General features: G+C 42.7%; 1 long non-coding RNA gene across 1 annotated transcript; it reads left to right on the top strand.

The window, feature by feature from the left end:
* The first annotated feature begins 757 nt into the window (after positions 1 to 757).
* Positions 758 to 7,867, top strand: LOC144892568 (uncharacterized). The gene is made up of 3 exons (XR_013623772.1): positions 758 to 862; positions 6,866 to 7,018; positions 7,753 to 7,867. It is a non-coding gene; the product is annotated as an uncharacterized LOC144892568 (long non-coding RNA).
* The last annotated feature ends 723 nt before the right edge of the window (positions 7,868 to 8,590 follow it).

Genomic DNA, 8,590 nt, shown 5'->3' with positions numbered 1-8,590 from the left:
TCGTCTGTCCGGGGTTAAGATAAGCCTGTGTCTAAGTGCCCATCTTTTCTGTGCTTTACCTCTAGCCCCTGTAATCTAACCTTTTCCGTACGAATATAATTGAGAATCGAAACATTGGTGTCTGTCATTATAATCCAGCCGTGTGTCTTCTTTTTCCTTATTGATCCAGCGTAGCGCGGCTCCGTCAACGTTCGAGTACAATCGGGTAATTTGTGCGGACACGACGGCCATTCCGCTCGGCCCACCTTAACATCAAAGTCGTGTCTGTAACAATATGATAGTCTACTAGTGTGCCAAATTTGGTGCTTGTATCACAAAATGCACAATTCTTTTGAATATTTGGGCTAAGCCACCCCACTATTGTTCCACGAAATCATATTGGGTTTTTTTCGCCATATAAGGATAACTGTGCCTTACAAATGAAGGGCGGTGTCCATGTGAAGAGGATTAAATGTCGGCATGGTAAGTATTCATTCCTGTCGTTGTGTGCATCTATTTTTACTTACACTGCAAAATTTAGCAGAACGAACAAAGGTTGGTAAGACAGAGGCAATTATAGAAATATCACTTTGGGACAACCCAACGTTGGAACTTTGAAAATGTTCACAAAACCTTTTGACATTTGCTTCCCGTGACCCGACGAGCACCTTTCCCATGCTCGTGCCTTGTTTTGTCTTCAAGTTATTTTGTCTTGTTTGTCAAATGTGCTATTCTTTATTAACCTACCTGGTACCTGGTGCTGTACTCGTGTGTACAGATGGAACGACAGATGAATGAGGGATCACACCACGTCACAAAGGGCAAGGGGAACGAGTGCCATATTTGATAGTTTGTCCCTCGCCTAGCAATCGTTTGGCAACAGGTATAATGACGTGTACACAAACAGTCGGGTGGGGACGTGTGGCCTATAATTGTTGTACAAATCGTCACTGCGTTCATATGTGCTGACGGGTGGGGTGTGGAATTGCGTGGTCATGCCTTCATGCATGTGATGCCTCTGTCAAGATTATATAGAGCTGCCCGATGTACTGTAAACCTGTTTGCTCGTCTACCTTTTCCTTTCTAGGCCGTCCCCCACGCAATGGGAGATGGGGTTTTTAGCAATCACTTCTGTGTGTCTGTCCCGGCCATAACTTTGTCTGTGTCTGTCCGGGCCATAACATTTCTTTTTAACCATTTGAGCCTTTGTCATCAAATTTTCAACAAATCCTTATTATGAGAATATGGAGAAAACAAATCCATAATTTGGTTAAAAGCTCAAATGTCACTAACGCATAATATTCATGCAACTGACCTGAAACATTAAGAATTTGCATATTGGGCCACTGAATTGGTTCACCAATCAAAAGCTACAAACCAATTGTTTTTTTTTTAGATCGAAAGGTCAAAGGTCGCATAAAATTGTCAATTCTAATCCGATTGATTTGAAATTTGAACATGGTTTGTATATTGGGTCACTGATGCCTATTTTCAGAGGTCAATGTCACCTAAAATCGTCAATCTTTTTGTATTTTTTTTACCTGTTACCGTCGTGTTTAGTATATTGAGGAAGAAGAAATCCGAATCCAAAGCGGACGCGGGCAGGCTTTGCATTTTCCGATGCTTTCTAGTTATGAATACCAGCAACGGTACCCGCCCCATGGGCGGGGCCTCAATTGGGAGGCCCAAATGAAAAGGCAAAATATCAGAAATTGAAGGCTTTTTTTATTTTAAACGATTTATATAAACATCCGTTAAATCATATCACACGCAAATCATCAAAATCTAAACGGTATTTGTAGAATTTCAATAAAAACCACATCACTGTTCATATCGGTAAATATAATTCCATCGTGTTTGGAAAAACTGGAAAATTGGAAAAACAATTTCGCCTATTTTACTCCAGGGGGTCCCAGGATTACCCACCCAAAATTTCGTTGCGATCGGTTCAGCCGTGTTTGCGGTACCTGGGAACAGACAGACAGACAGACAGACATTTGGTGAATTATCGTAAGATAACACCCCTCCATGAAACTTTGTTATCCATCTACATCAACCAATTTCATCCCAGTTTGGCCAGAGATTAATTGGCAGGGATGGCTCCATATGGCCCATGGACACGCTATGGCGGGCGGTGTGACACCCAACCCAACTGGCAGTTATTTAAGGACGAAAGCCCGTCGGCACAGGAAGTTAGATTTAAGGAAGTGGCACTAAAAGTAGCAGAGAGAGATAAGAAGGTATAACCAGGGTGAGTCATATATCCCAGGAATAATAACATATTAAAGTAATAACATCAATACAAAACAAGAAAGAGCAATCAGAGATTGCAGACCCTCGCCAGGACGTGTTTGTGTGGTGTATTTTGTGTGGTGTTTATTAGCTGCTGTGTTTGTGTGGTTTATTAACGACGTGGATTTATGTTCAATTCAACATGGCTGCCGAACCACGTGACCGATGACGTCGTCAATTTAATTATCCTGTGCAATCTTTGCGTAGATCATGCTCAATAAATTTCAAACTGATCGGATCGAGCGTTCTACTTGTCTAATTATGACATCATAATGAAGGCACGAATTACATCATGATGAATGTATGTTGTTGCCCATGGGGAGTACTTCACAATGAGCCACGTTTCAATTTTTCCCATGGAGTGGCTTTGGAGATATAGAGGTGCAAAGTTTTTCGCTTTTACCAAGATGGCGCCCATACTATGTGATCTATGACGTCATAATTATCATCAGAAAATTCTACAGGAGCAGGCATTCCTATCGTGAAAAATTCTTGCCAATTGGACTAACATTAGTAAATCGATGGGAGGCTCATCGAAGGCCTGCCTTACACCCATTGGCTGCACAGCTATCCTCGGCTGCCACGTCCCACTTGCTTCGGCCCAAGCTACCTGCGGAAGCGTTATACAGTATTCACAATGGTTATGCCTTCCATTTCTGTTTTCCCTTCATTGTAAAGCAAGGATCATCAAATATATATCGAAAGGTTGCAGCCGATAATCGTAATGTTCCTTGAGAGGGCCATAGCACGTATGGGCCTCAGGCTTTTGGTGTTCTGGCCTCGAACAGCTTCTTTCTCTGAAGCGATTGTGTTGTTGTTGTGAAGGGGAAATGTTGAGATAATATTTATTTTTCCTGAGCGATTGTGTTCTTGTTGTAATTGTTGTTATGAAGGTAATGTTGTGATGATGTTTTTTTTTCCAGAGCGATCCTGTTATTGGAGGTGAAGTTGTTGTTGTTGTTGTGAAGGTAATATGTTATGCGGAAGTTCCATTTGTTGTAGAATGGCGATATTTACTGCTCCAAACAATCGGCAATTGTTCGTGAAGAAGATATTTAGCGATGGGAATTGGTTATTTTCAAGTCTCGCTTTATTGGAGGAGGGTGATGAGAACACTGAGGTCGACCTGAGATGGAAAACTGTTCATGTGATCGTGGCGTTGTTAGGGATGTGAAGGTAATGTTGAGGTAATATTTTTTTCTGAGGCAATATTTACCTCAAAAACGAACAGCATTTCTCTGCACAACCTATTGTCATAACAGGAGGATACGACCACGGTAACCACTGAGGTACGATTCTATTTATCCCACGGAGCTGTGCATTCTCTTGATAAAGTGATCCCCACCTCAAAGCCTGGTGTTGGCTTAGCGGTTAGGGTGCCGGCTTGGGATCCTCGGATCCTGGGTTCGAATCCCGGTCGATCGCTGAATTAACGCCAGGGGGGTTGACTCAGCCTGTCATCCTTCCGAGGTCAGTAAATTGAGTACCAGCTTGCTGGGATGAATGATCACGGTGTGTATCCCGATTTAGAATAGATGCACCGTATCCCTGCGCATCGTAAGAGCGTGACCAAGGGTTGGCGTCAGGAAGGGCATCCGGCCATAAAAACATTGCCTCAAACAGGAAACCATGATTGTCATGGGGCCCACAAGGCTAACCCCCGCTCTAGCGAAGAAAATGGCCTAAAAACGACCATTCATATATTCATTCATTCCATGGAGCTGTTGTATTCTCTTGATAAAGTGATCCCCACCCCAAATCCTCCCCGTCTGTTGCGCGGAAGTTCCACGGGCTCAACTAGTAATAACATGGTACAGTAATATAACAATTACAATACCTCCATAGACATCGAGAGCATCAATCTCGTATTAAGTCTGCCTTTGTCAAGGCACAAGATAATTTTTCTCCACTTGTGGAGTGTTTTTCTTTCTCCAAATACCATGTGTTGTGATGCCAAAATACCATGTGTTATGACGCCAAAATACCATGTGTTATGATGCCAAAATACCATGTGTTATGATGCCAAAATGCCATGTGTTATGGTGCCAAAATACCATTTGTTATGATGCCAAAATGCCATGTGTTATGGTGCCAAAATACCATTTGTTATGATGCCAAAATACCATGTGTTATGATGCCAAAATACCAGTGTGTTATGATGCCAAAATACCATTTGTTATGATGCCAAAATACCATGTCTTATGATGCCAAAATACCATGTGTTATGATGCCAAAATACCATTTGTTATGATGCCAAAATACCATGTGTTATGTACCAAAAAACCATGTGCTATGGTGCCAAAATACCATGTGTTATGATGCCAAAATACCATTTGTTATGATGCCAAAATACCATGTGTTATGATGCCAAAATACCATTTGTTATGATGCCAAAATACCATGTGTTATGATGCCAAAATACCATGTGTTATGATGCCAAAATACCATTTGTTATGATGCCGAAATACCATGTGTTATGTACCAAAAAACCATGTGCTATGTACCAAAATACCATGTGTTATGATGCCAAAATACCATGTGTTATGATGCCATAATACGATGTGTTATGATGCCAAAATACCATGTGTTATGATGCCAAAATACCATGTGTTATGATGCCAAAATACCATGTGTTGTGATGCCAAAATACCATGTGTTATGATGCCAAAAAAACCATGTGTTATGTACCAAAAAACCATGTGTTATGTACCAAAATACCATGTGTTATGTACCAAAATACCATGTGTTATGTACCAAAATACCATGTGTTATGTACTAAAATACCATGTGTTATGTACCAAAATACCATGTGTTATGTACCAAAACATTGTTATGTCAGTGAGGGTAGTGATATGTAGAGCCAGATAGATCTGTGTAGGTAACGTGCTTTGTCTGTCGTGGTAAGGAATCTACCTTGTAATAAGTTTCATGTGTAGGCGTTTTGTCGGGTAAGATGTATACTTGTGAGCATACCAGGATGTTCGTGTGATAAATAGAGTTAGGGATTAAAGAGTAGCACCCCTTATGTCTCACCTTGTCAGCCAAACCTTTGTCCCTTTTGGCACCGCAACCACTTAGACACTTAGTTAGGATCTTTATTGCAACACTAAATAATGCCTTTCTCTGACATGACTGTGAAAGACGAACAGGCAAGGAAACCAAGCCAAGACACCGCCGATGGGCGCCGCCGCCAGTTACACCACCGACAGGCCTAACCACATCGAGTACTACGTGCTATGACCACGGAACAGGGGACGAGAGTTGGGGTGGCGCGGTAGGCGTGAACCTCCAGCCGGTGAGTCAGTGGAGGGCACATATTGGGTAATGCGCCAAGGCTGACGTGACGTCACGGAGAAGGTTATTTAAGAGAGCGCCGAACGCCATTAGTTAGTGAGTCTTGCGCCATTTGCGTTGGTCTCGAGAGTCTCTTGTGGTTCGTGCGTTCTTGCAGCCCTTGCGTCCCTTGCAGTTGGTGCTCTTGTTCCCGCAGCTAGCCTGTTTTGGACATCCGGCGCTTTGTCTTGCGCAGCTCGAGTTGAGTTGAGATATAGCCCGAGTGGAGTTCGCTTGTTCTTGCCCGTTTGCTTCGGGAGAGCTGACTGGGACGTGGCAGGCCGATCGTGTGGGAAGACCGACCTCGCTTGGAGCAACTGGCCTGCGTTGGACGCGTGGTGCTTGGTGCACGGACCTCATGGTGCTCGGTGCTGTGGTGCTGGAGTGTGGGACATAGTGGGTGCATCGGGGCCGAACGAAGCCGCGTGTAGGCAGCGGAGACAAGACGACAAGAGCCAGATAAGCCAGAGCTCCGCGTTTACACTTTACACGACGAGACCTTTTCTTTCGTATTCATATTCCCTCGTCTGTATTCGAAGTCGGTGTGTGGGATCCCAATTTAGGAGTTTTAGATTTATTATCGCGTTTATCTGTCCCGATTCTTATTTGTAATAAACCCTTGTATTATTTTCCATTCCTTTAAAATCTGGTTTGCCATTTGGGTTCGTTCGCCTTCCGCAGTTAAGCGCTTGCGCAGCCTTCCATTTTCCTTCTTCCTCCCGCACTTATTATAGCACAATCCGTGTTTGGTCATTGCCTCCGAATAAACCGTTTAGGCCTATCCGCGACCTTCTAGTGTTAACCTGGAGTCGCGCGACAATACCATGTGTTATGTACTAAAATACCATGTGTTATGTATTAAAATATAATGTGTTATGTACCAAAATACCATGTGTTATGTACCAAAATACCATGTGTTATGGTGCCAAAATACCATGTGTTATGTACCAAAGTACCATGTGTTATGTACCAAAATACCATGTGTTATGTACCAAAACACCATGTGTTATGTACCGAAGTACCATGTGTTATGTACAAAAATACCATGTGTTATGTACCAAATGCCATGTGTTATGTACCAAAATACCATGTGTTATGTACTAAAATATCATGTGTTATGTACCAAAATACCATGTGTTATGTACCAAAATACCATGTGTTCTGGTGCCAAAATACCATGCGTTATGTACCAAAGTACCATGTGTTTTGCACCAAAATATCACGTTATGGTGCCAACTTCTTCCTGAATGTGCTGTTTCAGTTCATCAACAGATGCCATGCGATGTTCTGCAACCTCAGCTTCGACATGTCCCCACAGAACATTGTCACAAGTGGTCAGGTCAGGACTGTGCGGTGACCACAGAAGTGTTGGCAAAGACCTGCCAATCCAAGGGCTGGGAAAAATTTGATTGAGGTAATTTCATACAACACATGCATGATGTACAGGTGCCCCATCCTGCTGGAAATAAATCTCATGGGATAGTCCATGTTGTTCAAGTTCAAGTGTGAGGTAATTCTCCAACATACAGTTGTGGCCAAAAATATTGGCACCCTTGCATTTTTTTCAAATAATGCACTATTTCTTCCACAAAATTGTTGAAATTTTAAAATCTTTTGGTTTCCACATTTGTATTTCTTTGGTTTACAGTGAAACAAAACAAAAAAAAGCTGAAAAAATTACTAAATCTTAGCTTATTCCACACAGAAATCCTAAAATGGCCCGGACAATATTATTGGCACCTTTTAGAAGTTGTTAGAAATAACTCGATTTCAAGCAGGTGATTCTCCCTTACTTTGGAATAATTGAACTCACCCATGGTGAGTTGCAGGTGCCTGCAATATAACAAGGTTAATGCGACAGATTAGAGAATGTAAGCTGAGCCGTAAGGTAATGGTTTTTTATTTTTCATTCCCTGAAATTACACTTTCCTGAAAGGGAGGAATCCCAGCGTGTACATGAGTATACATATGCAGAAGATTTTGTTTTGTCATCCGACAAAAGATGGCTGACTGACAGCCTTCAACTCAGTACAGCAAAATGACTAAAACCATGGCGCAGGCAATGACATTTTATGTCTTTTTCTTCCAGTTTATCTCATGCATTCTTTTCTCAGCTATTTTTATTTGATCGTTCTCCCTTGAATGCAGACTCACCGTAAACAAAGAGGGCATCAACGATTGACGGCATTGCCCCGGCCTGACTCCTCTGGAATGACCACCACTGAAAACGCACCTTCGTGGTTTCTCTTGCACCACACACATTTACACGCGACACGTACGACACCCTGCACTCTCTATGGTCGTGCACCCTATACACCACAATATATTCCTCTTTACCCTCTCCTTTAGCATTTGGGTCACAGAAGCACGACTGCTTTCGTAAGCAAGAGGCCATTGATCCTCGTACTTTCTCTATCCTCTGCTATTTTTCTACCTCCGCGGAGGGTCGGTACTGTGTATACGTACCCTGTATTGTATATAGCCGGTAGGTAAGGCATAGGATTAAGTCGGCATCTCGTCCATTTCCTTTGCTTTGTAAATATCGCTGCACTCTCCATTGTTTGCTATCACTTGTACATTGTGAATCTACATTCCCCCATTGATCCCTTTTCCATGAACCCCCCCCCCCCCCGAACATTAAAGTCTTTGAGTTCCCTACCCCTTCTTTTTGCATAAATTATCCCTGTTTGTAAATAATGAATCTCTTGTTGACGTTCCTTTCCAATCTGTCCGTGTCCGTCATTTCCTACATTGATCCAGCGCTGTTCACACTTAGGTTAGCCTGGGAGGTTATAACTCCTCAACACATTGGCTCATTCAGTCCGGCATGCATCAGCTGTAAAGCTCAGCCTCCCTAATTAAGATCCAATTAAGATACGATTGGTGCTGGGACCACCGTGGTGGACCAATTGGCGTTCGCGGTTGGCTAGCAACCTGCCGTCTACAAAGTTATTTGTGCTCGGTAGCCTCAGGCCCTGTAAGTTCG

The sequence above is a fragment of the Myxine glutinosa genome, chromosome 6 (genome assembly GCF_964187855.1).
Source record: "Myxine glutinosa chromosome 6, kmMyxGlut1.1, whole genome shotgun sequence".
Classification (NCBI taxonomy): domain Eukaryota; kingdom Metazoa; phylum Chordata; class Myxini; order Myxiniformes; family Myxinidae; genus Myxine; species Myxine glutinosa.
Note: the sequence above shows the minus strand (reverse complement) of the source record. Positions and strands in the feature narration are given on the sequence as shown.